The sequence below is a fragment of the Physeter macrocephalus genome, chromosome 19 (genome assembly GCF_002837175.3).
Source record: "Physeter macrocephalus isolate SW-GA chromosome 19, ASM283717v5, whole genome shotgun sequence".
Classification (NCBI taxonomy): Eukaryota; Metazoa; Chordata; class Mammalia; order Artiodactyla; family Physeteridae; genus Physeter; species Physeter macrocephalus.
In genome coordinates, this window is record NC_041232.1 from 40,936,071 (window position 1) to 40,962,277 (window position 26,207).

Below are 26,207 nucleotides of genomic sequence, written 5' to 3' on the forward strand. Positions count from 1 at the left end.
GGTATCACATTGATTGATTTGCTTATATTAAACAATACTTGCATTCTTGGAATAAAGCCCACTTGATCATGGTGTATGACCTTTTTAATGTGCTGTTGGATTCTGTTTGCTAGTATTTTGTTAAGAGTTTTTGCATTTATGTTCATCAGTGATATTTGCCTGTAGTTTTCTTTCTTTGTGACTTCTTTGTTTGGTTTTGGTATCAGGGTGATGTTGGCCCTGTGGAATGAGTTTGGGAGTGTTCCTCTCTCTCTTATATTTTGGAAGAGTTTGAGAAGGATAGGTGTTAACTCTTCTCTAAGTGTTTGATAGAATTTGCCTGTGAAGCCATCTGGTCCTGGGCTTTTGTGTGTTGGAAGATTTTAAACCTCAGTTTCAATTTCAGTGCTTGTGATTGGTCTGTTTATATTTTCAATTTCTTCCTGGTTCAGTCTCAGAAGTTGTGCATTTCTAAGAATTGGTCCATTTCTTCTAGGTTGTCCATTTTATTGGCATATAGCTGCTTGTGGTAATCTCTCATGATTCTTTGTATTTTTGCAGTGTCAGTTCTTGCTTCTCCTGTCTCATTTCTAATTCTGTTGATTTGATTCTTCTCCCTTTTTTTCTTGATAAGTCTGGCTAACGGTTTATCAATTTTGTTTATCTTCTCAAAGAACCAGCTTTTAGTTTTATTGATCTTTGCTATCGTTTCCTTCATTTCTTTTTCATTTACTTCTGGTCTGATATTTCTGATTTCTTTCCTTTTGCTAACTTTGGAGTTTTTTTTGTTCTTATTTCTCTAATTGCTTTAGGTGTAAGGTTAGGTTATTTGAGATGTTTCTTGTTTCTTAAGGTAGGATTGTATTGCTATAAACTTCCCTCTTCAAACTGCTTTTGCTGTATCCCATAGGTTTTGGGTCATCGTGTTTTCATTGTCATTGTTTCTAGGTATTTTTTGATTTACTCTTTGATTTCTTCAGTGATCTCTTGGTCATTTAGTAGTGTATTGTTTAGCCTCCATGTGTTTGTATTTTTTACAGGTTTTTTCCTATAATTGATATCTAGTCTCATACCATTGTGGTCAGAAAAGATATGTGATACGATTTCAATTTTCTTAAATTTACCAAGGCTTGATTCATGACCCAAGATATGTTCTATCCTGGAGAATGTTCCATGAGCACTTGAGAAGAAACTGTATTCTGTTGTTTTTGGGTGGAATGTTTTATGATATCAATTAAGTCCATCTTGTTTAATGTGTCATTTAAAGCTTGTGTTGCCTTATTTATTTTTATTTTGGATGATCTGTCCATTGGTGAAAGTGGGGAGTTAAAGTCCCCTAGTATGATTGTGTTACTGTCGATTTCCCCTTTTATGGCCGTTAGTATTTGCCTTATGTATTGAGGTTCCCCTATGTTGGGTACATAAATATTTAGAACTGTTATATCTTCTTGTTGGATTGATCCCTTGATCATTATGCAGTGTCCTTCTTTGTCTCTTGTAATAATATTTGTTTTAAAGTCTATTTTTTCTGATATGAGAATTGCTACTCCAGCTTTCTTTTGATTTCCTTTTGCATGGAATATCTTTTTCCATCCCCTCACTTTCAGTCTGTATGTGTCCATAGGTGTGAAGTGGGTCTCTTGGAGACAGCATATATACAGGTCTTGTTTTTATATCAATTCAGCTTTCGCCATCTGAAATTTACATGGAGCTGGGAGGTCTCTGGTGGACCAATATCCTGAATTTGGCTCTCCCACCTCAGAGGCACAGCCCTGATGCCTGCCTGGAGCACCAAGAGCCTGTCATCCACACAGCTCAGAATAAAAGGGAGAAAAAAGGAAAGAAAGAAAGAAAAAGGTAAAATAAAATACAATGAAATAAAATAAAATAAAATAGTGTTATTAAAATAAAAATAATTATTAAAAAAATTTAATAATTAAAAAAAAGAAAGAAAGAAAGAAGAGAGCACCCATACCAAAAAACAAATCCACCAGTGATAACAAGCACTAAAAACTATACTAAAAAAAGAAAGAAAAAAAAAACAGACAGACAGACCCCTAGGACTAATGGTAAAAACAAAGCTATACAGATAAAATCACACACAGAAGCATACACATACACACTCACAAAAAGAGAAAAAGGGAAAAAAATATATATATATCGTTGCTCCCAAAGTTTACCTCCTCAATTTGGGATGATTCGTTGTCTTTTCAGGTATTCCACACATGCAGGGTACATCAAGTTGATTGTGGAGATTTAATCCGCTGCTCCTGAGGCTGCTGGGAGAGATTTCCCTTTCTCTTCTTTGTTCGCACAGCTCCTGGGGTTCAACTTTGGATTTGAACCTGCCTCTGCGTGTAGGACACCTGAGGGCGTCTGTTCTTCGCTCAGACAGGACAGGGTTAAAGGAGCGGCTGATTTGGGGGCCCTGGCTCCCTGAGGCTGGGGGGAGGGAGGGGTATGGATGCTGGGCGAGCCTGTGGCAACAGAGGCTGGCGTGACGTTGCACCAGCCTGAGTCACACCAGGCATTCTCCCGGGGAAGTTGTCCCTGGCTCCTGGGACCCTGGAAGCGGCGGGCTGCACAGGCTCCCGGGAGGGGCGGTGTGGAGAGTGACCTCTGCTCGCACACAGGCTTCTTGGGGGCGGCAGCAGCAGCCTTAGCGTCTCATGCCCGTCTCTGGGGTCCGCGCTGATAGCCGTGGCTCGCGCCCGTCTCTGGAGCTCATTTAAGCCGCGCTCTTAATCCCCTCTTCTTGCGCACCAGGAAACAAAAAGGCAAGAAAAATCTCTTGCCTCTTTGGCACGTCCAGACTTTTTCCCAGACTCCCTCCCAGCCAGCCGTGGCGCACTAGCCCCCTTCAGCCTGTGTTCACGCCGCCAACCCCTGTCCTTTCCCTGAGATCCGACGGAAGCCCGAGCCTCAGCTCCCAGTCCCTGCCAGCCCCAGCAGGTGAGCAGTCTCTCGGGCTGGTGAGTGCTGGTCGGCACCAATCCTCTGTGCGGGAATCTCTCCGCTTTGCCCTCCGCACCCTGTTACTGCGCTCTCCTCCGTGGCTCTGAAGCTCCCCCCTCTGCCACCTGCAGTCTCTGCCCACGAAGGGGCTTCTAGTGTGTGGAAACCTTTCCTCCTTCACAGCTCCCTCCCACTGGTGCAGGTCCCGTCCTTATTCTTTTGTCTTTGTTTTTTCTTTTTTCTTTTGCCCTACCCAGGTACGTGGGGAACTTCTTGCCTTTTGGGAGGTCTGAGGTCTTCTGCCAGCGTTCAGTAGGTGTTCTGTAGGCGTTGCTCCATATATAGATGTGTTTCTGATGTATTTGTGGGGAGGAAGGTGATCTCCACGTCTTACTCTTCCACCATGTTGAAGTTCCTTTCTCTGTCTAGTTTTATACTGACTTTTTATGCTAAACATATTTTTCTTTTTCTAACTTTATTTAATGCTTAGTTTACTTATTCTCATTTTGTATTGCTAAAATATGTTTAAAGTTATGTACTATCCTTTGTTGCTTTGACTATATATATATATATATATACATACATATATAGTCTCTAATTATTATTTCATAGCTTATTTTATTTTAATAAGAATAATTGTTACTTCATTAAGATCTTACTCTATATCAAGTGGTGTACTAATTGCTTTATCTCACTTAATTCTTATCATATGGCTGTGTAAAAGTATTATTATTATCCACATTTACACAACACGGAACACTTACAGAGGTTTGAATTTTCCCCATGTTAACACAGCTCTTTGTTTTCCTCTCTGTTGCAAGGATCAGGTTCACTTTGAACCAGGTGGGACATATTATAATGATCATATTCAGGATTTTGGAAATGATGAGAGTTTAGCAATATGTCTTAAAAGAGGAGCATGATATTCCACTAGTTATAATAAACCTAGTGATCCAAAGGCTTTTGTTCCCGCCTGGAATGTTAACTCTAATTGAACAGGAGGAGATCATGTGAAAATGCTTAGGGACTTTGTGTCAGAAATGGAGATGAAATGAGGTCATGGAAGAGGCAGTTCAGGAGTGATTTGCATGAGTGTCTAAACGGTTTTCATATAATACAGCTCAGCTGAATTGAGGAGGGTTTTTCTAAATCTGTGGATTATCTTTCTGGTCATCTGAATTAATCAAACACACAAACTGTTATAATCTCTAACATTCACTGCTACTCAAAGTTTTATACATTTTAGCATTAACTGTGGCATTTTCCATGTTCAAATTGCACCTCTCAGGAATTGTGTGACTTCCTGTTTTGTTCTACTTCCTACCTTAAAGTTTATATGCATTTTGATGCCTGAGTGGATATAGAATGAAGTAATGCTGTGTATGGCATTGGAGAGGTGAAAGTGATAGGATCGGGCAGTGTTTGGGCTACTTCAAAGCACAAAATGCTATGTGTAAAATAAGCTACAAGGATACATTGTACAACACGGAGAATATAGACAATATTTTACAATAACTATAAATGGAATATAACATTCAAAAATTGTGAATCACTATGTTGTACACCTATAACTTATATAATATAATATTGTACATCAATTATAATTCAATTAAACAGATTTTAAAATACAGCATTTGTAACAGAACACTATAAACTACCAAGTTTTCTACCCTTGTATTTCTAGTCCAAATACTGAAGGGGGAAGGGGTGGGCAGTTGGTGGAGGAAGATAGTGGGGTAGAGGTTCTGTCTTTCTATCTTCTTTAAGATTGTTAAATTTGCTGGGGCAGAAAAAAGATACATTAGCCACTAACTGATCTTCATAGTTGGAATTAATTATGATGTGTAGTTCCAGATCCAGGAAATAGCTTTTCTATCTCTTCATATTATTATTGTATTTTTCCCTAATTGTTTTTATCCCCACCCCCCCGCCCTCAATCCAGCCACTGCATTACAATGGAAGCCAGACAGTGGTTTTCTTCTCTGGTAGATTCCTCATACTCCAAAATGACCAATACAGGCTACCCTATAAAGGTCTACTTGCCTCGGTTTATTTCTGTGTATTTTACCCATTTTTCTTATCCTAAGCCAGGAATGTATGATACAAAAGTCATAGAATAAAATAACTAAAAGCCCAAAAGTAGCACAATGAATTAGATCTTAAGCTGCTGTAGTTTACTTTCTTTTAAAAATCAGGACGCTGAAATTACAATGACAAGCCTCCACAGAGGAGTTAGCACTAAATCTTCACTCATTTTTACTTGGCCGTGACATTTTTATGGTTTCCTATCAATCCACAAGGCAGTAACTCTGCAATCTGTGAGCTACCTAAGTTCATTCTTACCCAATTACAGTGGTTAATGGTATGTAAATGTGAGATCGTTTTTTACATCTTTCTTTTTAAAATTAGCACCCAGAGTTGTGACAACCAGAGTCACAGATATAGTTGAGCAAAAATAACTAGTTTCTGAAAGTTTCCCCACCATCTTTAAATGCCAATATTATGTGACTCTCCAGTAAAGTTAATACTATCATTTCACAATATTGGAACATTAGAGATTTACCTCCTAAAAAATCGTCAGAAACCCCTTTCTCAGGGAAATTTGACCATTTTCTCAATGATAAGCATGGGGGAAGGCATTACTATCCTTGATATTTACTAGTACCTTGGGACCTTTAAAACTGGGTCTTCTCCATGCCTTAGAAAGATAGTTCCTAGCCTAGAAGGACTGCTGATCCATCTATTCATTTTACTTATTTCCCAAAAGTATTGTCTTTCTCCTCTCCTACCAAATAGAACCCACCTGCTCAGAAATATTCATGAAAATCTTTTGTGAGAGAAAGCCCCAGAGGAAGAGCTTCCTCCAGAAACCCACCACTAGGATGCATTTCTGCCCTGGAGGGGAGGGACCACTGATGGCCCTGTGAGCTGTGGCCCCTTGGACTTCTCCATTTAGCCCATTTGCAGACGTTAGTCTCTCTTTCATGTCACCTTGTCAAGCTAAGCCTGCAAACCTGTGAGGAGAGGAGGGCAGGTAAATCTCAGCAGGATGAGTTGGAGGGTGAGCCAGAGAGGGTAAGCCATGAGGGCTCTAGAGGCAGCATGTGACCTTCAGAAGGATGGGAAGGTCAAGATCATGCCACATGGGGCCCTAGACCATCAGAGGAGTTGAATAAAGATTCTTGCGCTCAAAGTTTGGATTGCGGGCATTCAGAGTAGAAGTCATTTGTGCTGCGAGTTAAGGAAAAGATTTCATACAAGATAAAGAAGAGTGGGGACAATGAAAATGACCTTCCCTTGCTTTCCAGCTGTGCTAAGGGGTCAGCTCTGGGTTAAAGACATGCTGCTGCTAGTTGAAGAGATTGTTACCCTTCCTACACTTTCTCACTCTTGGCTTTCAGACTTCCTCAACTGGCTGTCTATTACTGGACTGCAGCCACATGACCTCTGGAAAAAAACTCTGGGGGATTTTTTGGGCCTCAATCTTCTAATAGGGCCTTTTCTCCTTCTCTGATGGACAGCATTCTTCTTAAAATGACACTTAGTTTATAGGCAGCAGACAGAACAAGAACACAGCCTCATCCAAGGCCTATTTCCATCGACTGGCCTCCCCCTCCCCCTCAGTTGACTTCTCTGCCCCGCTGGAAACCTCACAAATCTCCTTAACATTATGTTCTTAATGAGGCTATTTACCCCGCATACTAAATGAGATCATGACTACGTAATTCATTCTTCACTCTGTGCTAAGCTGGAAGAGTCAGCCTCTTCAGCCGCTTACAATTTAACCTTTTAACTGATAAGAACCCTACTGCTGTACATAGATTGCATATTTTAAGGTTGTCATGATGAAAGAATCCCAGTAACCTAGAGCTCTTTCACACACGCTTTAAAACAATATCTGTTTTTAATTTTAATTTTAATTTTTAATTCCAATTGCTAGTTTTTTCATTCTGGAAAACAATCTGGGGAAACCATTTAAACTAGTAAATAGCCAAGAAGAGTCTCCCTTGATGTAACATACATAAGTAAATGCACATATGACCAAGAATTTTACACACATGAAGAAGAAAGCTCGGGTTTCCAGTTCTTACCTCAGAGTCTGACCTATTTTATGTGTAACAGAAAATGCTCCTTGTATTCTGAGCAGAGTGGATCCTGGGTATTTGGAAAGTCTTATTGTCAGGACAGACGGGTACAGGTGGGCAAGTCTGGAGATTTGGAGAAGAGACAGGTGTATTTGTGGGGACTGAGGGTGAGAATGCTGAATGTGAGTTTTTGATGTAAATGCTGCCCACTGGGTAGTGTAAAACCCTTTCTCCATTTCCTGCATATTGTTTAGGGACCTTGGTGAGTGGATTATTTCAGTGAATTTGAAGAAGAAGTGTACTATAGACCGAATATTTGTATCCTGCCAAAATTCATATGTTAAAAACTAACCTCCAATGTGATGGTATTTGGAGGTGGGGGACTTTGGGAGGTGATTAGGTCATGAGGATGGAGTGCTCATGAATAGGATTAGTGTCCTTATAAAAGAGACCCTAGAAGGTTTTCTTGCCCCTTCCACCATGTGAGGACAGTGAAAAGACAGCCATTTATGAAGCAGGAAGTGTACCCTCACCAGACACCAAATCTGCCAGTGCCTTGATCTTAGACCTTCAGCCACCAGAACTGTGAGAAATAAATTTCTGTTGTTTATAAGACCCCCAGTCTATGGCATTCGGATACAGCATCCTGCACAGACTACAGCAAAGAGCTAATCCTGCTTCACATTTGACATGGGTTGAAATAGAGGTGGTACATGTGTACTGTTTTCTCATGAGGGGGAACACTCTTGATTGTTTAAAACACCTTCTCCACTAAAGCCTGGAATTCTACCATCAGCAGAGTTACCTCTTTTAAGCATTTCCCCTTTTCTTTTACAATGAAATATATTCAGAAGGAGTCCTCTGCACCTCCATGGAAATGAACTTGTGTTTTCCAAGAAAGCTGCTGAACAGACTGGGCACAGGAGAGCATAGGGTGGAAAGATTGGGAGGTGAGGTCAGGGCAGGAAGCCAGGCTAACTCATGCAATGCCTTGCCCTGAAATGTGGGCTTGGGCCTAAATGCCAAACGGGGCAGGGGATTCTATGAGAGAAGAACCTCTGTTACTGTTTCCTATTAGACCCTATCCATCTCTGTAATGTACCTAAACACTACATCTCCTAAACTGTGCTCTTGGGCAAGCTGAAGAGAGAACCTGGTTGAGACCCACAGGAGATGCAGCTGTGCAAGAGTCAGGGAGGTAGAGGGCGACCCTAGCAGAAATGAAGAGTGGATGGTAGCAAGGGAACTGACTGTATAGGACTCTAGGGGCAAATATATGGATGGTGATTGTGATGATGATGATGATGATGATGATGATGTGTGTGTGTGTGTGTGTGTGTGTGTGTGTGTGTATACACGGACAGACAGAGAGAAACAAATGGAATGGAAAATCATTTGTTCATTCATTATTAATTCATGTGATGATCATGAAATCACTGTGAGTATAGCATAGTCCTCAATCTCAAGAAATCCTCTGTCTCTGGCAAGAACAAAAATGTATGTGAAGCTAGAGTAACAGAAGAAATGAGTACTAATAGAGTAGAGACACTGCAGTGAGTATTAATGATGTAGAGGCAGGTGCCAAGGGGACAGCAGAGCAGTCAGCATGGCAGGCAGCAGCACGAGGAGCCACTTCCTCCTGGCCACACGGTGGTTTCCATCACAATCACTGCCGCCTGGGAAACGACTTAAACCATCCCTCTCATTGCAAGATTGGAATTTTCCCCAACATCTCAGTGGGCTAATCCAGCCTTCTCTCCATTGTTTCACTTTGAAAGATGGAAGCAATTTCCATCCTGCAGAGAGAAGTTCCCATGACTGAGGACATACCCAAGGCAACCGATCACCTCAGCTGCCTCTTTCTACAATATTTATTCATAAGGAAGATACATTTTTAAAAGGGAAACCTTGAAATGTAGCTTTAAAAATTAACCCTTGAGGTCAGATAGCTCTCAGAAACCTTGCTCACGAAGAACAGTTTAAGAGAGAAATGAAATAGCTAGAGAGAAATTTCACTGAGAAGACTCGCTCATATACGTATATACGAAATATAGATGTATATGTATTTATAATGTATACTATAATAACATAATATATAGCATAATTTATAGTATACATTATACTTTAATCTATATACCATATCATTCCATACGATGTACATGTATAAAGTGGATATATATAATATACATGACATATACAATTAGTGTGCTGTTAGGAGAGGCTAGAAAGCTTTTATTCCTTCCCCCAATACAAAACTTAATGGAAAAAGGACTGTAATAGAGAAATTCAGCTGCTTTATGAAGCTCTTACCTGACTGCCACCAAACACCTCCTTTAGCTCTCCCAGGAGCCTCTATGCTTCCTTAGTTTCTCTCTCTTCTTTCCTCTCTCCCTCTCTTCCTTGCTTCCTGAGGATCAAGTGTGCAGAATTCGATTTACCCAACACCTTTCAGTTTATGAATTACTATCGTCCTCATCAGTCAGAGTAATCAACTCTTTCTAAAAGTCTGTTTTTTTCCTTTCTATCTGATTTTCTCAATCAAAATGGATAACACTGAGCTACAGTCAAGGTGTCAGTAAGGCTGTATTCCTCCAGAGGCTCTGGAGACAATCTGTTTCCTTGCTCTTTCTTGTTTCTAGAAGGTGCCCACCTTCCGTGGCTCATGGCTCCTTTTTCTCTCTTTAAAGCCAGTGTCGTTGAGCCAAGTTCTCCTCGTGCTGCCCTCTCTCTGCTTCTCCCTCTGGTTCTCTGTCTCTCCTACCTCCATCTTCCACTTCTAAGGACCCTGTGATTACAACGGGTCCACCCAGATAATCCAGGATAATTCAAGATATTATCTCCCTCTCTAGGTCAGCTGATTAACAAGTTTAATTCCATCTGCAATCTTCATTCCCTGGGCCGTGGAAAAAAACATATTCACAGTTTCCGGGGAGTAGGATGTGAACATCTTTGGGGGACCATTAATCTGCCTCTCCTAGGTAGCTCTTAAAAACGAGGCCATGTAGAGCAGACTTGAATCTAAACCTTGACCTAGAATTAATTCTCCAGCCCAGGTGAGATCAGCAGTTGCCTGTCTGACCCGTAGATATACGGGTCAGACATAATGCTTGTTACTGTAGCCGCTGAAATGTTGAGGTTGTTACTATTGCGGCAATAGTTGACTCAATCATTTACAAACAGAATCAGCTAAGAATTTTAACCTGGTTTCACAACATGTCAAAAATTTTTTGAAAACCTCTCATAGTCCGTCTTCCTCAGGCTAAACATACAAATTATTTTATCCTTTCTTCATAGGATCTTCATTTATATAGTTGTGCTGGATTGCTGTATCACATTATCATACTATCACCTTTTTCTAGAGCAAGAATTATCTTCCCCAGAATCCCATTCCTCACATGGCTCTGGGGCCGAGTGTAACAGTGAGAAGTTCTCTTATAAGATGTGAAAGGTAGAAGAAAAGGAATGGCTATTAATCTCTGAAGGCAGCTGCAAGCAAAGCGGTGGGCGGACGAGAGGTTCACTGCATCTGCTTCGTTGGTATGAAGGACCATCCGCCTCAGCACTTCAGACTGAGGTCACCAGTGTTGCTTCCCTGACCTTACTTTCCCTGCTGCTCCAATAGTTATTTAAGCCCACGCTTCCTACACTAAGATCCTTTATGCCTGGGATGCATGATGTGGCCTCTGTCTTCCTGACCAAATCCTGACAGATGCAGCGTCAATAGACACCAATTGAGGACATGCTATGTGTCAATCAGGACGCTCTCCACCCCTTTAAGGTTGTCACTTTTATACAGATCCATATGTATGACCACTCTCTCTTCAAAGTCTGCTCATAACAAATTCTCAGAGTCCTCTTATGAGATACTCTGAAATTATTTTTATAAGTTAATCATATTAATACATCTGTATTATGCTGACATGGATCATTTTTCTATATCTATGATCAATTACTATTTCCATACCCTATATTGCTTTTCAGATTCTTTTTCTTACCTAAATTAACCCACATATGTTTTTGTCGAATTTCACTGTGCTTTTGCAAATGTGATACATTCTTTTAGTAAAAATCATATTGGGCTTAATTCCAAAATCTTACAAACCCACCTAACCCAAGCTCTTCAGTAATATGGTTAACATACTATAAACTTTTTGATCAGGTCATCAATAAAATTATTGATTAGGAGAAACCCTAGGATCAGTTCTGCCAAATACTACTCAATATATTTGCTCAGGCTAATGCAAAGCCATTGCAATGACCTGCCATGTGCAGCTTTCAAATCCCTGGAAAGAGTAACATGGTGAGTACCACACTTTCTTAATTTGTGTTAACAGTGGTCCATGGGTTAGAATCAAAGGCTTTATTAAAGTAAAAATAAACTTTACTAAAATAAAAATAATTTTTAAAAAAGATAAAACATTATTTAATTCACTGAAATCAATTATACTACATTTATAAATATATGATAAATTCTTTACATTTTATAGTTAATTCTTGTGCACAATAATGTTAACTCAAATTTTGGCTCTTCATATTTATTGGAATATTCATCTATTGATTGGCATTTGGCATTTATTAATGTGTTAATACTTGTCATCTCTTACAAAGGACATATATGATAGGTGTGTTTGGGCACTGATATGGTATTTCTACCATATAACTCATTAGTATTTTGTAAATGAAAAAAGGTCAAATTGGAATTATTATCATAAACGATCTGAGACTACTTCTATGAAATTGATGATTCAATCATAAAAGTTGGTCAAATCCTTCTTCCTGCAAACTCATTTGAATATTTGGATGATTCCTTCCTTACCATATCATTGTTGTCCTAGTCTTCGTTTCTTTTTCCTTCTATGCTCAGATGAACCACTAACCAGCTATCACCCTTAGACTTTAGAATAGCCTCTTCCGGTCATCTGTCCCAGGAGGAATGTTTTCTGTTGTAAGTTATTTATTACAGCAGACGCTGCTGCAAGGTCTTTTTTGTTACTCCGTCATGCCTCCTCTCCAGTTTGTTTGTCTAGTTCCTGTACCTTTGCTTCTGTATGTCTTTCCCCCTCATTGTGTCTAATCTTCTAGTACTTGTACTCTTCCAGTATTCTGGAATTTGTTCTAATGCTTTAACTTGCTTTCTAGCCGCTGAATTTCCCTGGCTCCTGACTGCTTGATTGATTTGTCCATTGGCTTGCCTTGCCCCTGGGCTTCGTGGGTCACACCTTCACAGTCTTTCTCTGAGCACAGAGTACCATGAAACCCAATTCTATGTGGCTCTTCTGCTCCTGACTTACCTGAATCTAATATCTGGGTCTCTTACCTTAAAGAAGGTTGATGGCTTATGTAATGACAGTGATGTCTACACAATGGACATTTTAGCTGTGTCACAGTCTTCAAATTTTAGTTCTCCAGTTTGTTCAAGGAGCACTTGAAGCTTTGAATTTAGTATGTAAAAAAGTTTCTCCTATTAAAAAAGATGTTCATGCTTCTGAATATTGTACGGTTTTTGTCCTAAATGGAAATGAAATCTCTCTTTATTTATTAAGGGATGTGTGGAATCAAATACCTGAGTAAATTATGTCATTTGTATACAGCAGCCTTTTTCAAAAAGTGGATCATGTAATACCCATTGAAACTAGATGAATAAAACCAAGATTGTATTTGCAAAGCTTGGGAAATACTGGGTTTATCAAAGTTAGGCAGGTTTCTTTCACGTAGTTTTTCTCTGAGCCTTTTATATGTTAATTTAATTCTGTATCTTTATGATAAGAGGTAAAGTTTGCAGAATATCAGTGAGTAGCTTGACTACAGATTCCTTTTATCTGTGCAATACCTTTTTACATCTCACTGGATACCAGAGTTCCATGGAACATGATTTGGAAAATGCTGCAAGATAGGCTTTTAGAAAATGTTATGATGATAAAGTGTACAGATCAAAATAACTCCCTCTCAACAAGAGGAATCTGACTGTTGTGGCCTGAGTTAATATTAATCTGTGAGCCTGAGACAGGAACTCATCAGGAGAGCTAGACACAGTTAAGAACTATCAAAAGCATGAGAACCAACTGGGCATTGTGATTGCTCTCTGGTGGAAACGCCTGTTATGAGGAAACTCCCTTTTTCATTTCTAAAGCACAATGCATCCAGAGTCCAGAACTCTCTCTTCTTTTACAGCTTTATTGTAACAAGAACCATGTGACAGAACTCATTCCATCCAGTTCTCTCTGACATAATGTCCACAGGAGGATGCTTATAGGTTTGAAGCAAGACTATTAGTACATGCTACTTCTGAAGTAGAATCTATTAGAAGCTCAGAGCTAAACTGGGAGGGTCTATAGTTTACTGTTTTCTGTAAGTTTAAATTGCAAAAATACTATCAAATTCTGAAAATGGGCAGGATAATATTTTTATATATTAGCCATTGTGTTTTTCAGTCCTTATATTTTTCTGTTTCTTGTGATGTTCCTGCCCCCATTCCATCCCATAAATTCCATGTCCTCTAACTACTGCCTTAAGGAAAAGAACATGGGAGAAATAAAAAAATCAAACAATCACATTCTCATCTTTTGGATCCAGTACTGAAGTCAGGACACAAAGATTAGATCTTGAAGAACAGCTGAAGATCTTGGCTATCTTGACAGTCATCTAGATGAAGAGTCTGGAGGAGGAAGGAAGAAGACAGAAGACAATGCTCTGAGCAGAGGTCAGTGAGACCAAGACTAGTGACCCAGACCTGAGTGATACAATGACAGGAGGGGCGTCAGCATCCAGGACCTATCTCATCTCCAGCTGAAGAATCATATTTGTCAACAATTTTTGAGAGCCATGTGGAAAGCCAAGAAATCACCCACAAATCATCATATTTCCATTCCAGGGAGCTTGGTGCTTTGCTTGTATCAAGCCGGCAAGTTAAGCGTAGCTCCTACTGGTATCAAAGAAGGACCTACCTCCCACCAGTCTTTGACAGCTTGCCATCCAATAAGGGCGGGTCCCATTTGTGCCCAGAGACTTTGTCCTCACACTTGACTTATGGACCCTCTTTTCAGCAGCTCAGAACACTAACGATCCACCAGAGCCAGAGGTCCCTGGTTACTTAGTGGGGTAGTAATGATATAGAAGGGAAAGTGCTGGGGTAACTGTGTCCACAGACTGGAACCAGTTCAAGATCTCCCTGGACCAGGTAAATGTTGAAACACCTCACTTCATCCTGTGAAGTGTTTCATCTTACAGATATTTCATCTTACAGATATTTCTTCTTACAGATATCCTGTTTCATCTTACAGATATTCCTGCCCCTTGGCAAACTCAGCCTGATGGTTGGCCAAAGAAATGTATTTTTTAAATATATTAACACATTCCTTGACTTAAGTACCTCAAGCTGTTTATTGTTTAAAATCTACTTCCAATAATGTTTTGAATTTTTTTAACCATTTTTAAAAAATGAAGTATAGTTAATTTACAATGTTGTGTTAGTTTCAGGTGTACAGCAAAGTGATTCAGTTATACAAATGTATATACATATATATATATGTATAACTGAATACATATATTGTTTTTCAGGTTCTTTTCCATTATAGCTTATTACAAGATATTGAGTAGAGTTCCCTGTGCTATACAGTAGGTCCTGTTTTTTATCTATTTTATACATAGTAATGTGTATCTGTTAATCCCAAACTCCTAACTTATACCTCACATTTGGTAACCATAACTTTATTTTCTATGTCTGTGAGTCTGTTGCTGTTTTGTAAATAAATTCATTTGTTTCATTTTTTAAGACTCCACATATAAGTGATATCATACACTATTTGTCTTTCTCTGTCTGACTTACTTCTCTCAGTATGATCATCTCTAGCTCCATCCCTGTTGCTGCAAATGGCATTATTTCATTCTTTTTTTATGGCTGGGTAATATTCCATTGTATATGTATATACCACATCTTCTTTATCCATTCATCTGTCGATGGACATTTAGGTTGCTTCCGTGTACTGGATACTGTAAATTCAATAACGTTTTGAATTTTTAAAAGTCTCTAGCTGTAGGTGTAAAATCTACCATGCAGGATGGTCTTCCAGGGCAATGAACCATTATGGAGATGTGCTCTTGTCTCCAAAGACAGCCTGAGAACCATAATAGCACCTTGGCCGTGGCTCCTGTTTTTAATGGTTTGTATCATATATTGCCCTACCTCCCAAAATACTTAGACAGCTGTGCCTCTTTTCAGCAGTGAGCCACAGGGCTGACCTCCTTCTAAAATTATTGTGAAAAATCTTTAGTGTCTTTATGATGAACTTGCTATTAGTCTCACGTGATTTAGGCTCATATCCTTGCCTTTAAAAGTAAAATGCTTCACATGTGTATAAACCTTGCAATAATCTCTCTAAACACGTATGTCTGGGAGCATTTCTATTTTGTTAGAGCAACTGAAGTTCCTAGGATATTTGAAGTGCTTAAACTTTCATCTAGCCTATATGCTGGGCATTTCCATTTTAATTTATACATTAGTTTTTTCTACATGATCAGCTTTCATTGTTAAATTTTCTTTCATGTCACAGGTAACTTTCCCAGAATAGCAGATGAAAAGCTGTGGAAATACTATTGCATATTCAGACACGATATTTTTGGAAAACAACTTTTTTCCTTTGTATTCAAATATCCTGTTTCTTACAGTTATATGTATGCATAAAGTTTGGTTGAACAGATTTGCGCACAGTAAATAATTGTCTTTTTGTTTGTATACAGACTGGGCTTTTGTCTGAGGCAGTATCAAGAGCTGACTGGAAAATAGTGCTATAAAACTCAAAAGAGAATGTAAATTCAAACATATTTTGGAATGCCTTGTAGTAGTAGATATTAAAATGTGTAACATCTTACCCTTTGACATAGCAATTCCACTTTTAGAATTTTATCCTGCAGGTATTTGTACAAATAGATTATTCCCAAGCTGATTTTTAGTAGAAAACAATTCAAAACACTACAAATGACTCCCAGTATGGAATTGATTGGATGAATTATGATCTGAGCATAGAGTAGGATATTATGCTACTAAAAATAGTAAGACAACATTATATATGTGATATGGAAAGAAGACAAAGATATATTTTAAAGCAGATGCTAATTTGGTAACAGTGGTTATTTATTTGGAGAGAGGAGTAAAAGAAGAGTGTGAAAGACTTGTTCTGTCTGTTTACATCTACTTCATGTTTGAGTTGTTTATATTCCAATGCTATCCCCTTCCAAGCTTGTTTTCTTTCCATTACACCATATTACCCTTTGAAAATGCTTTGTAAAGCACAAAGAGCGAAATGACTATTATCTGTAATCTTTCCTGTGTCGGTCTGATGGGCTTCCACCATCACAGAAGGGTTCTTTTTTGGTAACTGAGTTCTATTAAATCACCTTTTTTTTTCTGTTTCAATATCTGGAACTTCAATTTTTTTTTTAACATCTTTATTGGAGTATAATTGCTTTACAATGGTGTGTTAGTTTCTGCTTTATAACAAAGTGAATCAGCCATTGGACAGTGACTCCTGGGAAATACCATTTGCAGAGTCAGATCTCTGAGATGGAAAGCGGAGAAGGGAAAACAGGGAATGGATCCGAGTGAAAACAGGCAAATGGCTGGCACAGACAGCAAGGAAGGGCAATCAAAAGTGATTTAATAACAAAGTGATTTGCCTGTTTTCACTCGGATCCATTCCGTGTTTTCCCCTCTCTGCTTTTCACCTCAGAGATCTGACTCTGCAAATGGTATTTCCCAGGAGTCACTGTCCAATGGCTTTAGTGAGGTTTGGCCAGTGGGAGATATTGGCAGGAGGTTGGAAGGAGGGAAGTCATATGTCTCACTTCCTCTCTGCTTTGAGTGGCATCTTGGGTGAGAGGTGCCTCTCGGGCAGTCTCATCCTCCACGCCAGCTCCCATTCTTCTGCCCCAGCAGCTACATTTCAGAGGACCACTCTCACTCTTTGATTCTCCAGCCTAAAGGGCTCTAGCTGCTTCCTGTTCTTGCTAATATTTTGGCCATCTCACCTTCTCTGTTTATATTTCTCTCAATACTGTTCAATGATGCACAGAATAGTCTCTTGAATTACATGGTATGGTTTATGTATTCTCCTGTGACCCACACAAAATTGTGTATTGTGAAACACAACTGGCATTAAGTTTATATGACACAAAGTTTACTGCTTGATAAACTGAATGTAAAATAAACAAATGTAAGTGGAAACTCCTGGAGTTAGAGAAGAAGGAAACTGACAATTCAGACACCTGCTATGCGCCAAGAATTTTCCTGCCATTAAAAAGTAGTCTTCAGGGCTTCCCTGGTGGCGCAGTGGTTGAGAGTCTGCCTGCCGATGCAGGGGACACGGGTTCGTGCCCCGGTCCGGGAGGATCCCACGTGCCGCGGAGCGGCTGGGCCCGTGAGCCGTGGCTGCTGAGCCTGCGCGTCCGGAGCATGTGCTCCGCAACGGGAGAGGCCACGACAGTGAGAGGCCCGCGTACTGCAAAAAAAAAAAAAAGTAGTCTTCACACCCTTTTTATGGGTGTGAAATAAGTCACAGGAAGAAATAGAGACTCAGATTAATTAATTGGCTTGTGAATGGCCGAGCTGGGATTCAGCTCCAGGTCTTTCTGACTCAGCCCCAGATATTGCAAAGATGTTATAAACTTTATTTCTGTGTCTCTTCCTCCCACCTTAAATGTTCTCTTTTGCTTCACTTTCTTATTCCGGCATTTACCATCCACTGGCTCCCTTTCAGCATAGTCATATTTCTAACATTTATCTTCAGCTCTGCCACAGAAAACCGCACGTTATCTGCTGTGTTACTTTTCTCCAATGCCTTGTTTTCTGCTGATCTGATAACCAAATTTGAGCTGAGCTATTATTTGATGGTAATTCCTATTCTGCCAGAAGAAAAAAAAATGGATTTGAAATTGTAAGTCAAGCCTACAATAGTTTCTCTAAAACCATTTATTCATTCATTCACTTTCCTTTCCAGAAAATGTGCCAGTTGCTAGATACACAGCACTGAACAAGATAGATTGCAGCCTGGTGGGCAAGAGAGTCATCAAACAATTTTATTGAGTTCTATGTACGAGAAATGTTCTGTGGAAGCCGATGAGAGGAAATTGTACTGGAGAGTTCAAAAATACTTCCCTAAGGAAATGAAATTTGTGTTGACCATAAAGGAGGCACTAGAGAAGTAAAGGCAGAGTAAGTGGGAGAGAGAGAAATTATATGACAGCATATATATCGGTCCTGGGGCAAGAAAGAGGATGGCCCATCAGAGAATTTTTTTTTTTAAGACCAATAATGTGAGTGTGTAGAGAAGAGCAGGCAAAGGTGGGAAAGATAGGAGGCAGCCTGATCCTGCAGAACCTCAAGGGACATGTGAAGGGTCATGGACCATGTCTTTTCTCTCCTAAGAGGAATAGGAAACCACTGAAAAGTGTTCAGCAGGGAAGAGGGACAAGATCTTGTTTCTAAAATGAATACTTGGGCTACATTATGGAGAATGAACTGGAAGACAGTGATAATGGATGCAGTAAACCATTTAAGAAACATTTTGAGGTTTTTTTTTTTCTTAATTTTTATTGGAGTATAGTTGCTTTACAATGTTGTGCTAGTTTCTGCTGTACAGCAAAGTAAATCAGCTATACGTATACATATATCCCCTCTTTTTTAGCTTTCCTCCCCATTTGGGTCACCACAAAGCATTGAGGAGAGTTCCCTGTGTTACACAGTAGGTTCTCACTAGTTATCTATTTTATACATAGTAGTGTATATATGTCAATCCCAATCTCCCAATCCATCCCACCTTCCCCTTCCCCCCCTTGGTATCCATAAGTTTGTTCTCTACATCTGTATCTCTATTTCTCTCTGTTGATGGACATTTAGGTTGCTTCCATGTCCTGGCTATTGTAAATAGTGCTGCAATGAACATCGGGGTGCATATATCTTTTTGAATTATGGTTTTCTCTGGATATATGCCCAGGAGTGGGATTGCTGGGTCATGTGGTAGTTCTATTATTAGTTTCTTAAGGAACATCCATACTGTTCTCCATAGTGGCCTGTATCAATTTACATTCCCACCAGGTGCCAGAGGGTTCCCTTTTCTCCACACCCTCTCCAGCATTTATTTTTTGTAGATTTTTTGATGATGGCCATTCTGACCAGTGTGAGGTGATACCTCATTGTAGTTTTGATTTGCATTTCTCTAATAATTAATGATGTTGAGCAACTTTTCATGTGTTTGTTGGCCATCTGTATGTCTTTGGAGAAATGTCTATTTAGGTCTTCTGCCCAGTTTTTCATTGGGTTATTTGTTTTTTTAATATTGAGCTGCATGAGTTGTTTGTATATTTTGTAGATTAATTCTTTGTCAGTTGCTTCATTTGCAAATATTTTCTCCCATTCTGAGGGTTGTCTTTTCATCTTGTTTATGGTTTCCTTTGATGTGCTAAAGCTTTTAAGTGTCATTAGGTCCCATTTGTTTATTTTTGTTTTTATTTCCCTTTCTCTAGGAGGTGGATCAAAAAAGATCTTGCTGCGATTTATGTCAAAGAATGTTCTGCCTAAGTTTTCCTCTGAGAGTTTTATGGTGTCTGGCCTTACATTTAGGTCTTTAATCCATTTGGAGTTTATTTTTGTGTATGGTGTTAGGGAATGTTCTAATTTCATTCTTTTACATGCAGCTGTCCCGTTTTCCCAGCACCACTTATTAAGGTGGTGTCTTTTCTCCATTGCATATCCTTGCCTCCTTTGTCATAGATTAGGTGACCATAGGTGCGTAGGTTTATCTCTGGGCTTTCTATCCTGAAGAAACTTTTTGAGTTTTCTTGATGGGAGAGGATGGTGGCTGAAACCATAGGCTGCTGGAGGGAGAAGGAGAGAATTGATGGATTTGAGAGAGATTTAGGAGGTAGAACCCATAGGATTTGGGAAGTCAAGGAGAAGGAGTAATCAATAATCACTCCTAGTCTGGGGTTACTTATTAAAATGGGGAGAAGTGGAGAAATGGTAGGTTTAGCAAAGAATCCATGAGTTGAATTGTTTAGACATGCTGCATTTATGGGTCTTTGAGAAATCAAAGTGGAATGCTGAGTAGGCATTTATGTCCCCCCTCTTCAAGCACAGATGAGTGATCAGGACTGGATAAAGAAACTTGAGGCTATTGGTACTTTAATGATAACTGAAGCCATGGGGTGTAGATGTGATTTTCTAAGAAAAGAGAGGGCCTAGGAGTGAATTCTGAAGAATAAAAAAAAAATTTGACCTCAGAGAGGAGGCTAGAAGGAGGAGAAACTACTGTACATAAGTTCAAGATAGTTTAGTTCCATTAGGGTGGGTGAGAGCTACTGTTCAATTCTAATATTGGGTTGGGGTAGGTTCAAGAGGAGGAATTAGATTAGACAGCAAGGACAATTTCAAACTCTTAGCTAGCCCACATATGCGTGCACACACACACACACACACACACACACACGTCTCTCCTTCTGAACCACTGGGATGGCACATTCACACTGCTCTTTTCCTTTCTAAGTTGACTCTAGTTCTCAGGACAAAAAGATGTTGCAGAAATGTCTCAGCAAAAAACAAAGACAGGTTCAATCTTACCTTCAAGGGTGGGCCGAACAGACTGTCAGTGTTTTGCTAACTTCAATCTAAACTAACTAATCTCAATTCTAGGATTTTTCAGTAGATAACAGATAAGTTCTCCATTCCTTCCTTATTTGCTGTCATCTGTTTTTATCACTGCCTTAGGAGTGGGTCTTTTTGAATAGCTTTCTCATTCCATAGGAACAAGAAAGTTGACTGAAGTAAACAATTATTGGGTGTCCTTCTTGATACCTCTCCATCAGCACATTGGCTATAAATTCCCTCTCTCTCTCTCTCTCTCTCTCTCTCTCGCTCTCTCTCTCTGTCTCGGCTGTGCATCAGGGCTGCACGCTGACCTACTACAGCTGTTCACCAGTGATGGAGAAGACAGTGGTGTGGCAGTGTCCCCAAGACACTGAGGCCTGCCCAAGTCACCTCCAGCTGGGACCGACTGTCATCAATCTTCTTCACTGTGCTTTGCATGACAACCTCGTTGCCTATTACAGCTTAGTGGACCAGACTACCTTTTACCTCTGTACCTTTTGATACCTACCCCCGGGAATATTGCTTTTGTTCTCACAACCATGAAAAATGCTCTGACCACTTACTAATGAGCTTCTCAACACCAAGTTGAGTAGCTTTTCTAAGCACTCCCACATCTTTACCTCTCAGGAGCATTTTACATAGGTCACCACCACCACTTTTGATTCCAAAGTTTCTTCTCCCTTCACACTTTCTGGAATCCTCTGTCTGAGATGGCCCCCTTGCTAGCCTCTTTTTTCTCTTTCTACCTATTTATGAGGTATGCTCCAAATTTCCATCTGTGGACTCTTTTCTTTTCTCTCTTATTTTATCTCACTCTATTTAATATATTTTGACTCTTACCTCTTTTGGAATGAGTGTGGAATCATTATCCTTAGGGTGAACTTTTTCAGGTCTTAAGGTCCATATTTCCAATGGTTTGATGGGCATGCCCTCCTTCCAGCACCTCAAACACACAATGCTTTCAAAAATACTTATACATCCAATCCATTAAACAGCTTCCTACTTCTAACTGCCCTTCTCTAGGCAATGGACTACACCTTGACCTGTCACCTGGCTTAAGTTCTGGGCTTTTTAATATACTTCTCCACCTCTTCTCACTTCATATTTAGTTGCCAAGTCTGAAAGATCGCTCCTTTTCCACACTTTGCCCTCCCACCCCCTCTTTTTCCCTTTTAATGCCATCACACTAATTGCAGGGAGAGGAACCCTTATATTCCTGACTTTTTTCACTGCTTCCTGCCCTGACATCCTCTGATACTACGGCCAAGTCAGTTTCCCTAACATTAGATTTAAATGAATCCTATTCTCTAAAAACACAATTGTTTGCCTGACATTACTTTCCATAAACAGACCCAATCTATTGAATACCTGTATTGGTTTCTTTTGTCTCCCATGTCTCTCTAGCCAACTAGATCACCTTTGGTTCTCTGAGAGGCCCTTCTTAGGATTTATGTTAGTTCAATCTGTTCCTGAAACGTTAAATTCTTTCCCTTTCTAATGCTACCTATTGGCCCAAATTTCACACTATCTTGTCCATCAAGTTCTCCTTTTTCCCCCAAGAATGTTTTTTCCTCTTCTGTACTCTATAAGGCTCAGTTTTTATGACTTTTACAGCTCATTCATTCACTTATGTATCTTATTTCCCTTAGCAGATTGGAGGTATCCTGAGAGGGCTGGATCTTACATGTACTTTATTACCTACGGGGTCTAGTACTTTGTCTTATTGTATTAGTTTGTAGTAGATATGGCTGTGGGTATTAGAATTCCTCCAATAATAGTCGTTTAAACAAGAAAAGATTTACCTTTCTTTTGTCTAAACGAATTTAGGGCTGGAGATGTAGCTCTGCTCCACCTAGAAAGGTTCTTTCTCTGTTGTTGCTCTGCCATGCATGGCTTTGACCTTGGGAACCAAGACGGTTTCTGCACTGCTGAGCAAGAAGAAAGATGGACTGAAGAATAAAAGAGCTAAGGGTACACTCATTCTGTCTCTTCAGGAAGGATCCTGGAAGCCACTACAAGTCACATTTTCTTTTATTTTGTTGGTCAGAGCTAGCTGTGTCACCTGGCCACACAGAGCTGCAAGAAAGGCCGAAACATACGATCTTTATAGCTGGTAGCTAATTTATAGCCAAAAAATTTATGACTCTGGGACAAGGAAAGATGGAAATAAAGACGTAATTTAGGTGATAATGTTATTTCAATGGGGGTTCATCGATTGTAATGAAAGTGCCACTGTGGTGTGGGGTGTCTACAGTGGGGGGAGGTTGTATATTTGTGGGAGAAGGGAGATATGGGAACCCTCTATGCATTCTGCTTGGTGTTGCTGTAAACCTAAAACTATTCTAAAAAATAAAGCCGATTAAAAAGTTAAGGCATAATTAGTCTCTGCCCCATTTCTCTGGAGGAGATTGGAACAAATATTGGGGAGTAAATGAATGAACGACAATAGAGGGCGAAAGATAGTATGTGAAGGTTGAAATAATTTTCCAAGGGAGTTATATTTAGAATTTTTTTTTTTTACTTAGTGAACTTCGTAGTTAATAATCCTATTATCCTTATTTCTGGGTTAGCGATTATAATCTTATTATTTTTTTTTATATAATCTTATTAACTTTGGGAAAAGAAATCTTTTAAAATTAGTTTCTAATCAAGTGTAGCTTTACTGGATTTACATCTAAATAATTTATTTTAAAAGAGAGGAGGGAAAAAAATAAAAGAGAGGAGGTATTTTTTTCTATATTGTATTTCTACAGCTTGATAATTATCATTCCATTTGCAGAAACTTCTAAAATAGCTATTTCAGCTTCTATACATATAACTTAAATTCTTATGGAGTAGGCACCTACAACTCTGGTAAAGAATTTATGTGTGTTTTCAAAGAGCTCTCTTTAATTGTGTATTTACCCTATGTTTCTGTTGCCAAGTGAGCATTAGATAGGTAATTTAGTCTCTACATAGATTTGAAAATTTAACATTTTGTTTTTTTCTTTTCTCTCCTTTTATCCCAACTCCTCTGTGCCAGAGGAAACTAACCTATTCACTTACTTTTTAAAATTATCCATTAATTACCTGAGGCCTTATTCAGGGAAACTACCCTACGGGAAAACTAAAGTTTCCCATCGAACCCAGAGAAAAAGGGGATGTAGCTGGACAAACTTAGGACCTGTTAGAACTGGAATTTCCTGGGCATTGATCAGAGCTAAGGCCTGATAATGCCTGACGGAAAGAATTTCTCCCAGATTGCTAGTGTTTCTTCTGGAGGAAACCAGAAATGAGGCAAACTTCTTCTTTTTCCCTGGGTGGCACTTATTGTGTAACATCCACTCAGCCTTTCCACCCATAAGCCTTTCATCAGGGTCTTCCTGGGATTTATTCTCCCATTTGTGAATCTAGCTGGCCCCAAGAGAAAGCTGAGAGCATATACCTGATGGGAACCCAGAATTGCTGTAAAAAGACATCAGAGGCTGACCACAAGGTTAAATTAGATAAGTTTTCAATGACCCAGAAATTTTGAGTGGGATTATCATTTTGATTTTACATGAACAGGAAGGAGTTTTGAGACTCCTCCCTGAAATTGGTGTCCCAAAGTTAAGGAAACATTTCCTAATGTATTAATTTTATACTCTCTGCAATACCTTATGATTTAATTCTCTGAATAGAGAGTGTTCTTTGGCCATCTCTTTAAATTCCCTTGATCTTGAGTTATTTTTCTTCTTAAATGTACTATTGATCAATTGATGTACTTGTTCTTTTGTACTCTTTGAGAAGAGTTATTATAAATCCATTGTTAAACTACTAAATGGGTCAAATCAATTTTCCAGTTGCCTTAGAATAAATATCAAATTCCTGTCTTCCAGGAGCCATAAGCAAATAAACCTCTCCGCATTAATGAAATAAAGTCTCTTTTAAGTGTTATTGCTGGTAGGAGGGAAAATTCTCGGTTATTTGTCAAACCAAATGAAATGTTCTGATTATCTCTTTGAACCTACTAAAATATGACTATCACAGTTGTGTGTCAAATTTCACTGATATAAATTGTCTTCTCTTATAATAATAAGCCATGAACATCTTTATTTTTGTGTCATCAATTTATTTAATAAATATATTTGGAGCATCTAGTATGTACTTAGCACTGTGGAGAATACAAAGAAGGAAAATTTATAGTTCTCCTTTTTAATGTTCCTAAAATCTATTTGGATAGACTCCAGGAGACTATAAAGAGGGACTGGCAGTGGGTCAAGACATTGGAGGATACTGGGGAGAAGGAATCAGTTGTATCAATGGGAAGGTACAGAGGAATAGAAATAGGTGAGAACTTGGTTTGAATACAGGACAAATGAAAGCCTCAGAAACGACAGAAAGTCCAATCTGTTGCGTCCAATTTTAAATCTGATTCAGGCATTAGGGTCAGAAAGTACAATACAATGGGAAAAGCTAAGAACAAGGAGATAGCAGATTGTAGGAGACAAAGGTATGGAAGGTGAGATGGGGACTAAAAATACATAGGAAATACCTGAGGAGTTTAATATCATTATTAGAGATGCTACAAGGTTCTCTATGTAATTATAGTGATAGTTGCTAACATGTGTTAAAGGCAACGTGCCAGGTAATTGTTGATATTAATTTTAATCTTAAGCTATTATGGTATGAGTTAATTTAATCATCCTGGTGTCCAATGCATGAATTTGCTAACATTATACCCATTTTTGTTGATGAGACAAAAGAATTTACCCAAACAAGTAAGTTGCAGAGCTGGGCTATGAGTCTTGCAGCCTGATTGCAAAGCCTGTGTTCCCAACCACTACAAAGTCCTACCTAGATACCAGATAAGAGGCGTAGGGAACAGGCAATTACAGAAACACAGAAGGGAAAGGTGGAAGGATCACAGTGAACTGGGAGGCACAGCAAAGGCTTCTTGGAGATTGTTTCATCTCCCTAGAGACATAGTTACCATTTTCATAGGTGAGAGGTGAGGCTGTTGGAGACGGGGCAAAGCAGAAGCAAGAACATGGAGTCCAGGCTAGCAAATTCTACGCTGTGTTTGCAAGTTGTATTTGAGGCAGGATACTTGAAAAGGAAAGTGGAAATATAAGGTGGCAAAGGTAATTTGGATCCAGAAGATGGAGCACTTTGAATGGGAGGAACTGAACAACAAAATAGTATCATGAAAGTGATATTTATTAGAAGGCAGGAGGAGCTCCAAAGAAGAGAATGTAAAGAGATAAAAGCAGAGGGCCAAGAAACCAGCCTGGGGTGATTCCTACAATTAAAGCCTAAGAGGAAGGGACAGAAAGCTATTCCATAAACATGAGCACTTGAAAGAGAGGGCTTGATGAAGTGGTGGCCATGAAAAGGAATATGCTTGCTGAATAAGTGAATGAGTGTGTGGACTCAAGAGTCAACGCTATGAAATAGACCAGCATGGTAGGAGTGACAGCAGAGTGTAGTGGTCAAGAGTGTAGACTCTGGAACCAGGTTGCTGAGAATCAAAACTGGGATCTGCCTCTGATCAGCTCTGTGACCTTGGACAAAGTACCTAAGCATCTCCTTGT